This window comes from Eschrichtius robustus, chromosome 6, assembly GCF_028021215.1.
Source record: "Eschrichtius robustus isolate mEscRob2 chromosome 6, mEscRob2.pri, whole genome shotgun sequence".
In the NCBI taxonomy this organism is placed as follows: Eukaryota; Metazoa; Chordata; class Mammalia; order Artiodactyla; family Eschrichtiidae; genus Eschrichtius; species Eschrichtius robustus.
The window spans coordinates 104,337,340-104,347,184 of NC_090829.1; the positions used below are offsets into that span (position 1 = coordinate 104,337,340).

Below are 9,845 nucleotides of genomic sequence, written 5' to 3' on the forward strand. Positions count from 1 at the left end.
GCACAGCAAAGGAAACCATAAACAAGACAAAAAGACAACCCTCAGAATGGGAGAAAATATTTGCAAATGAAGCAACTGACAAAGGATTAATCTCCAAAATATATAAAGAGCTCATGCAGCTCAATATTAAAGAAACAAACAACCCAATCAAAAAATGGGCAGAAGATCTAAATAGACATTTCTCCAGAGAAGACATACAGATGGCCAAGAGGCACATGAAAAGATGCTCAACATCACTAATTGTTAGAGAAATGCAAATCAAAACTACAGTGAGGTATCACCTCACACCAGTTAGAATGGGCAGCATCAGAAAATCTACAAACAACAAATGCTGGAGAGGGTGTGGAGAAAAGGGAACCCTCTTGCACTGTTGATGGGAATGTAAATTGATACAGCCACTATGGAGAACAGTATGGAGGTTCCTTAAAAAACTAAAAATAGAATTACCATATGACCCAGCAATCCCACTACTGGGCATATACCCAGAGAAAACCATAATTCAAAAATACACACGCACCCCAATGTTCACTGCAGCACTATTTACAATAGCCAGGTCATGGAAGCAACCTAAATGCCCATCAACAGATGAATGGATAAAGAAGATGTGGTACATATATATAATGGAATATTACTCAGCCATAAAAGGGAATAAAATTGGGTCATTTGTAGAGACGTGGATGAACCTAGAGACTGTCATACAGAGTGAAGTCAGAAGGAGTAAAACAAATATCATATATTAATGCATATATGTGGAGTCTAGAAAAATGGTACAGATGAACCTGTTTGCAAGGCAGAAATAGAGACACAGATGTAGAGAACAAACATATGGACACCAAGAGGGAAAAGCAGGGGGCAGGGTGATGGCGGTGGGATGAACTGGTAGATTGGGATTGACATATATACACTAATATGTATAAAATAGATAACTAATAAGAACCTGCTCTATAAAAAAAATAAATTCAATAAAATTCAAAACAAAAAAAACCTGTAACATCAACTCTTAACACTTACCTGAACTTCCAGTGTATTTGTCTTCCTTATGAAATTTTGGACTTAACAGTCCCCACAATCATGAAAATAAATTTCTTAAAATAAGTCTCTCTTTCTCTGTATCTCTGTCTCTCTTTGCCTCTGTTTCTACATTTGTCTCTCTGTCTCTACATATATATAACACATATATGTGATATATGTGTATTATATACATATCTTTATATTTGTTTAAATATAAAATTGCTTCTATTTTTCTGGAGGATCCTGACTGATTCACTGAGGCATATATCATAATATTCTAAAATTTTTATTAAGATTCGCTATTTGATTCAATTGATTATTTCCAGGGTCTCTTGCTTTTTCAGGAAGGAAGCTCTGGCTAGACTTGTGATTCACAAAACACCTTTCCTTGAAAGGAAACATTCCTTCACAGGAAGCTGTCAGGAAATCTGGCTCACTCATGTGATGCATGTTTAGCACCCGTGGCTCAGCTATGGGTCATGTAGTTTGAGGCTTAGTTTCAATATGTCTACTTTTGAAGATGAGGGGGATGCTGTTCAAGATGCTTTACGAAGGTACCCATACAGACCACACTCCTGCTCCTTACAGGCTCCACACAGTTCATTGCCTACTGAAATTATGGACTTTCTCCGCAATACACATTTCACTTATGGTTTCTATTTGCATAATAAGTAAGTCAGAGATTTGTTTTATTATTTTTCTAATCTTGAAAAATCATGAAGTAAACTATACTGTTATGATAAAATTATGACAAATAAAACAAATTTCAGTTCATTTATTCAACATGACATTTATCTTTGTTCTGGTTGCTATAACAAAAATCCATAGAATGGGTGGCTTATAAACATCAGTTATTTATTCCTCACAGTTCTGGAGGCTGGAAGAATGAGATCAGGGTGTCAGCATGTCCGTTTCTGGTGAGAAGCCTCTTCTGAGTGGCAGACTGAGACTTCCCATTGTAGCCTCACAGGGCAGAAAGAGCAGAGAGAGAGGATGCAAGTTCTCTGGTGTTTTTTTTTTTTTCATAAGGGCACTAATCCTGCTCATGAGGGCTCCACCCTAATTGCCTCCCAAAGGCCCCACATCTTAAGAGCATCACATTGGGGGCTAGAATTTCAACAAAAAAAATTTGGGGGACACAAACTTTCAGTCCATAACAATATTATATTCAAATCCTCAGGAAAATAGTCATATGGATGTTACATAATTATATTCTGGTACATCTGGTAAAAGTATTGGATTATTGGAATTCAACTTGCCTAGGTTTACATAGCTAGAGAGAAGCAATGTCAATATTTGAGCCTGGATCTGGTCAGATTCCAAAACTCGTGAACTTTCTGTAAGTTACCAATAAAGCCAGGAAATTGATTTCTGGGGACAACGTTAGGTTAGGCCAGTGGCTCTCAGAGTGAGGTCCCAGGATGAATATCACATTATACTCCATTCCAACATATTAACTAACCTAACATTCTCCACTTACATCCTGCACTCTTCTGCTTCATGCAGGCAGATACTTGGCTTTGTATTTATTATGATGGTTGAAAAATAATTCAGTGTTGAAAACAGAAGAGAAAATATCTCTCCAAAAATCTGACCCCACTAGAGTGTACTGCAGCTACTTCTGAGAAAAACTTAACATGTAGAGTTAGAATCCAGGCTGAACCTTCTCTCTCCCCTCAGAAAAAAATAATTTCCCCAGAACCAGGGCTAGGTGAGGGAGAGTGACTTTGGAGAGATGTGAGGCAAGTGACAAGGATAGACCCAGAAGAAGAAAGGGATAGGTAATGTCTTGTCTCACAGAGGTCACTTGCTACAGCTCGTAAACAGAAAAGAGATGCTTGTCCAGTGAGCCTAGTGAAGAGGGGGGGAAAGGCACCCACAGAAGCTGAATGGCATGTATGGACATGGCATGTATAAGAAGGAGGGCCTCCAGAGGCAGTAACGGTGGAAGCAGAAGAGAAAGCGGGGCTAGTGGTGGTGATGGACTCCTTTGTCCAGACGAGCCTTGGAAGATGACCCAAAGATGAGGAGGGCCAGACCCCTCCATGCCTGGCACCGTGTCAGCCTTCCCAACAACCTCACCAGGTTAGACACATCCCTGGAGAAGGGAAAACCTAGAATTCATTGTGATTAATTGTCATTTCAGTAAAATGTGGCTCGACATAGAAATGACACTGAGTAATAGAATATAAAGTCATGGTTCGTTTTTAAATTTTATTTTGAAATTATGTCAAACCTATAGAAAGATCGCAAGAGTACTACAAAGAATTGCCTCATCCTATCTACCCTGATTCTGTATGTATTCTCTCAGCCTTTCTTGATATATGTATATACCCATTGTCATTTGTCTAGCCATTTGAGAACAAGTTGCAGTTCTGATGCTTCATTGCCCCTAAATATTACAGTGTTTACCTCTCTGAAACAAGGAAACTCCCTTATAGTACATTCTTACTGGCCTCCAAATGAGAAAATCAACAGTGATACAACACTACCATCCAATCCACAGACAGCATTTAAATTCCAGCAATTTCCTCAACAATGTTTCTTTTTCCTTCATGATCTAGAAACCCACATTGCATTTAGTCATCATGACTCTGGTTTTGTTCAGTCTAGAACAATTCCTCAGTGCTTCCCTGAGGATCTTGATAATCTGATCCTCAACATGCGTTCAAATGATGTTTTTTTCCTAACCCCACTCAGGCCATGCATTCTTGGCAAAAATAGCACCAAAATCACACTGTGCCCTTCTCCGTTCATTATAATGGAGGCACAGAAGTTGAGTCATCCTACCACTAGTGATGTTAATTTGATCACTTGGTCAGGTTCGTGTGTACCAGGCATCACAATTTCCCCCTTTGTAATTTATTAGTTTTCTGTGAGGAGAAATTCTGATAGTATACTACTCTCCTGTAACTTACCAAACCTCCAACCAGCTTAGCATTCATTGATGACTTCCTTCTGAATCAGCCATGAGTCTACAATAGTTGTCAAATGAGTGATTTTCCATTTTCATCATTCTGTCTTCATTTATTAGTTGTCATTCTACTATAAGGAAGAGCTTTTCCTTTTTGTCTATTTATTCATCTATTTATTATTTATTTGTTTATATTATATGGACTTAGTTATTTTTTAGTTTATTATTTATGGACTTACAAAGTCGTATTTTGTTCAATGAGTTAGTAATCCATTACTCTTGTTAATTATTTTGATACAAATTGTTATAGATTTGGCTTCCCAAGCTGACTCCTATGTCTTTTTTGCATTTTCTTGATATTTGGCATAACAAGATGTTCCAGGCTCATCTTGTTTTTGCCTCATCCCAGCCCTGGAATCAGCCATTTTTCTAAGAGGCTCTTGGTTCCTTTTGATGGAGGATGGTATTCAGAAACCAAGATCTGGGTATTCGACATGATCATTGCTATTGGAATGGCATTGCTTCAAGGACCTCTCAGAAAACAGGAACTAGGAAATACATGTACATATATTCATATATCTCTGTATATTGTTATATGTATCTTAGAAGTGTAAAAAAGAATTCATACTAATATGTCTTACTTAAACTCTCCTGAAGATTCTTTCTATCCTTCTCTCTGTCCATGTCTGTAAATCTCTTCTCTGACAGTGAGAAACCGCCCCCCAACCCCCACACACACACTACACACACACACACACACAGACACACACACAGTAATTTGCTCAATCTCCCAACCACATGGGCTGCCTCTGCAGCTGCCAGCTCTGCAGATCTCCCAACTCACAAAGCTTCCTTGGCTTCCAGCTACCGAGCTGATGCATCTATGCTGCACCCTCACCTGTTTGCTGGCCTGCACCAGCTGACCCTCTGTGCTGAGAATGTATTTCTTACACACCTGATTTTTATGGGCACTTATGTGTTTTTTTCAGAATTATTACTTGTCTGAAACTCTAAATCAAGTCTCATTTAAAATAATACCTTCTTCTTGAAATCCTCTCAGATCCTCCAAATGGGAATAGCTCCTTCCTACTTTTTGTCTTTCCCATTCTCACATCTGTCCTCAGGGCATTAGGTCTTTGGGAGACCACGTATGCCATTGGTTGACTGGATACATCTTGCCTACTTATTTCTGGCAGTTGTTTCCCGTGAAACAATGGGAAATGGATGAGTTCTCTTTCTTTTCTCCATGTAATCTTTGAACAGATGTTGTTGATGACCTGGCTGCTGACAAACACTGCACTGTATCTGCCCTTCCATTTTCATTGCCCACAGTTGCATCCAGTGCGTTCTGTGTATTTATGCCTGGTCTCTTAAAGATGGCCCTATTCTGGGGATGCTCCTCTTTGCCCATATTTGGACTAATTTTCTCCCGGCTCCTGTAACCATTCATCTCAAGATCTCCAAAGCTTACAAAGGGTCAGCATCTTCTGGGATTGGTGTTTAGTGCCTCTGTCACAAAGTGTATGGTTCTCCTAACAGTTGTGCACACATCTCACATTAAACTGTAAGTTCCTCAATTGATTTTTACATACTCTATAGAACATAAACCAAAGCCTTGCATGTGAAAGGGACTCAACTGATATTTCCTAAATTTGAGTATGTGATAAACTACTTTTCTCTGACATCTCACACTAAGATAATTCCATATCTGGCTTATTAATTTGTGGCTAGGATTTGGTTTAATGATTAGTTCTAACGTTATCACTCTACCCAATCTAACGTGGTCCAGTGTAGCATAGCGTGACACAGTGCAATTCAAGAAAATTTCTTGAAAACAATTAAAAATGATGTATTTTTGTTATATTCAGTGCATTCATTTGCTCTTTATTTGGAACTTCCAAAAGCCTTGGATTAATGTTAAAGTAATTTTCTAGAGAAAACCACATTTAAGGAAACAAATTACTGATTTCTTTCAGGATTCTCAGTTTCCATAATCCCAGAGTTTTTCACCTGTTTGACAAATTAGAACATCATACATTGAATTTTATTGGCCATTCACATGTTTTCCAGGCTATGGCTTGTTATTCAGAGGATAAATTCATAGTTCGGAGACATTCATTCTCACTGTAAACACTTTAAAATATAATATGTAAGAGGCTAATTGTTTTTAAAAAGTTGCCATGTGTTAAATAACCTACTTACTGGACAATATAGAAATACTTCAAATAAATATAAAATTAAAATAATATTCTATGTACTTCATCTCTGGAACCTACAGGTCAACTGATGTTCAATTTTGTTTCTTGTGGGCTTTTTCTGATAGCCTAGTAAGAACCTTAGAGGTAAATTTATAGTTATAATTTGAGCTCTGCGTGCAACTGTTTTAACTCCTGTTTTTAAGACATTTTCCTTAATAAATGGATGTGCAATTATAGTATCTATCTGAGTTGCATGCACAGAGAGGGTCTTAATATTTGGTCATTTAGTACATTTCAACATAAAGACTTGCTCATGCCCAAATTACTACTAAAGCAGGCTCTTTATCAGTCCAATGTTCCATCCACTTAAAAACTGGATGTACACTAAGAATTTGGCCACCATTAAGCCCTTGCTGCTATGAACTGCTCACTTAATAAGAACTTGACATGAGATGGGTAAATGAATAGGTTTTCTTGGGTTTCACTTTTGTTCCTCTCTTCTTGTTCATCTCTTTACATTTGTGAAACTCATTCTTATTTTAAGATTCTTGAGTACACATGAGAAACTGCTCAGTAGTTCCATATGCCTTTTCAATGGAAACAGCAAGATTTTTGCTAGAAGCGCTAGTTTTAATGGAGCTCGTTTTAAACATATAGAATATGGCAGACTCTTTAAGAAAAAAGGAGAACCTTCAGGTTTTCTTTTTTAATTAAAAAAATTTTTTGGCTGCATTGGGTCTTCATTGCTGTGCACGGGCTTTCTCTAGTTGTGGTGAGCGGGGGCTACTCTTCATTGCGGTGTGCAGGCTTCTCGTTGTGCTGGCTTCTCTTCTTGCGGAGCATGGGCTCTAGGCGCGCGGGCTCAGTAGCTGTGGCTTGCAGGCTCTAGAGTGCAGGCCCAGTAGTTGTGGCGCACGGGCTTAGTTGCTCTGCAGCATGTGTGATCTTCCCAGACCAGGGATGGAACCTGTGTCCCCTGCATTGGCAGGTGGATCCTTAACCACTGCGCCACCAGGGAAGTCTGAACCTTCAGTTTTTACACAAGCACTGTCATCATGGGTGATTCCATACTTCATATATCAGGTCAAACACCTAAAAGAACACATAAAGCTGAAAATTGGAAATAAAATCTTTTACTTTTTTGTCAATTAGTATAAAATAATCCTGCATTTTGACAGTCATCCAAATTTGCTCTGTAGGACCCTTGAAAGACAGAAGAACCTACACTGTTTTTCATATTTTGGTGTGAAAACTCAGATTTAGTTACCATGATGGTTTCCTCCTCTGCCTAGGTAGACCAGGTATCTTCACAGTCGCTATTTTAAAGTTTGTCTATAGACCATATGAACAGGAACTAATAATAACCCAGAACAGGGTTTGGCTTACCATAGAGTAAGTTTTCAATAAATATTTGTTGGCTTGAAATTGCCTTGTGAGGCACTGATGAGAAATCATCAGATATCGATGCTGTCTGCTGACCTTTATTCATAGTCGCTTTCAAGTCAGACATCAAGCCTGCTTTCCATTCTCCGCCTGGAGAACCTATTATCCTTAAAGGCTTTGTTTGCAAAATACATTATCAGTAAAAGCAAAATACGCCATTAGAAAAATAGTGTGTTTACACGGAACTCAGTAAACTATTTTACACAGTAGTAAAAAATAAAACCAGTCATGTCTCCTCTTCCCCTATAATGTGAGATACTGCAAATTTCTAGGCGTCAAAAACCATAATAAATGTGCCCCAGGGAAACCATAATACCTCTAAAAATTCACATATGTATTCTCACCAGAAAAACTTGCCTTTGCTTCATTGTGTTGGAACAATCATCCAAGTTTTCTTGCAAAATAAATATTACGTACGGTACCTAGAAGGCTCAATTGTTGGATGTAATTTTAAGTTCAATAACATACCGCAAGGGGAAACACTCACAGTTGGAGTTAGAAATTCTGTTTTACTTGAAGCGTTGGATACAGGTTGAACTAAAGACAGAAATTATGGCATAAGTCTTATCAAAATTGGGTTCAGTCACAATGTTACAAAAAACTAATTGTGCCAGTCTTCTGACTATCCAATAAAGAAATGACCATAAAAGAGAGCCCTTGCTTAGAACACAACATAGTTTCCACAGCTAACAGTACTTATTAGTAAAAACCCAGCCATATTCCTTTCATAAGTCATAGTTTTTTTTGTTTTTTGTTTTAAAGGTTTTTTTTTTAACTTATTTATTTATTTATTTTTGGCTGTGTTGGGTCTTCGTTTCGTGCGAGGGCTTTCTCTAGTTGCGGCGAGCGGGGGCCACTCTTCATCGCGGTGCGCGGACCTCTCACTATTGCGGCCTCTCTTGTTGCGGAGCACAGGCTCCAGACGCGCAGGCTCAGTAGTTGTGGCTCACGGGCCTAGTTGCTCCGCGGCCTGTGGGATCTTCCCAGACCAGGGCTCGAACCCGTGTGCCCTGCATTGGCAGGCAGATTCTCAACCACTGTGCCACCAAGGAAGCCCCATAAGTCATAGTTTATTTCCAGTTTAGTAAAACTCTGAAGAATGAAATGAGGCCTTGCTTTTAGGACATTATTGCAACGTACTAGCCATTCAAGAAACTTGTTGCTGAGTTCCATCAGTAGCGGGAGTGGAGAGCAGACCTCCGTGGGCCCTGGGCAGCCCTGCCGCCGGCCGAATTACCGTCACACCGCGAGGAGCGCAGCTGCCCGGGTCCGCCCCCCGCCCCGCCCCGCCCCGCTCCCCGCCGCGCTCCCGCCGCATACGTGAGCTGGGAGGCCGACACCTCGCGTCCGCGCCTCCCCGCTTCAGCGCGGCGGACACCAAGCCGGGCACCATCCACATCCGCCGCACCTGCCGGCGGGCACCGCAAGAGCAACGCGGGGAAGGTTTCGAGAATATTCACTGTAAGAAACGGATATGGTTTCCTCAACAGGAAGGACTCCAAGGAAGATGTATTTGTACAGCCGACAATTACCCAGGAAGTCCTCTCGCGGTGTAGGGGATGGAGAGACTGTGGAGTTTGTGTTGGAGAAAAGATTGCGGGGGCAGTCAACGTGCAGCAGAGCGGAGTCCTTCTAGAGGCGTTCCCTGTCGCAGGGGATGCAACACAGTGACCAGCAGAATGGCCAGAATGGTGAGAGTGGGGGAAAGAGTGAAGGATGGAAGATGCTCCCCAAGGCCAGGCCGCACAGCGCCGGCCCTGCCGCAGGCCACGGTGCCCAACCCCCTGCGGAGACGCTTTGGGCGCCATCGCGGTGCTCCAGCCCTCCTGTGCAGGGAGAAGGAATGGCGGGTGCTGCCAACCAGGGTGCCCAGGAGCAAGGTAGACCAGTGAGACAGAACGTGACCGAGGTTAGAGATCGCGATTCCGCAGATATCACGAGGGATGAAGAAAGGAAGGCACAAGACACCAGGAGTAAGTAGAGCTAAGTTCTAGTTCCAGTTCTGTCCCTTGTTCGTTGTATAACCTGGAACAATTCATGTCACCCTTTTGGGTCTCAGTTTCCTTTTCACAAGGGAAATAATTGGGAAAATGAGCTCTAATATCCTTTCTTGCTTTAAAATTGGATAAATTGTGTTCATCACTATTGTTTTTGTGCCCGAGTTACCAATGAATTTCACATGAAATTAAAACATAAATTTATTCTATGTTTTAAAAAAGGTCATCATTTTGAGTATTAGTGAAGAGGAAATAAAGGATGGAATTAAATTTATTGCCTGT

The 9,845-nt window shown here is 40.5% G+C and overlaps 1 pseudogene; it reads left to right on the forward strand.

The window, feature by feature from the left end:
* The first annotated feature begins 4,419 nt into the window (after positions 1-4,419).
* LOC137765944 (Y-box-binding protein 1-like) lies at positions 4,420-9,547 on the forward strand (annotated as a pseudogene).
* The last annotated feature ends 298 nt before the right edge of the window (positions 9,548-9,845 follow it).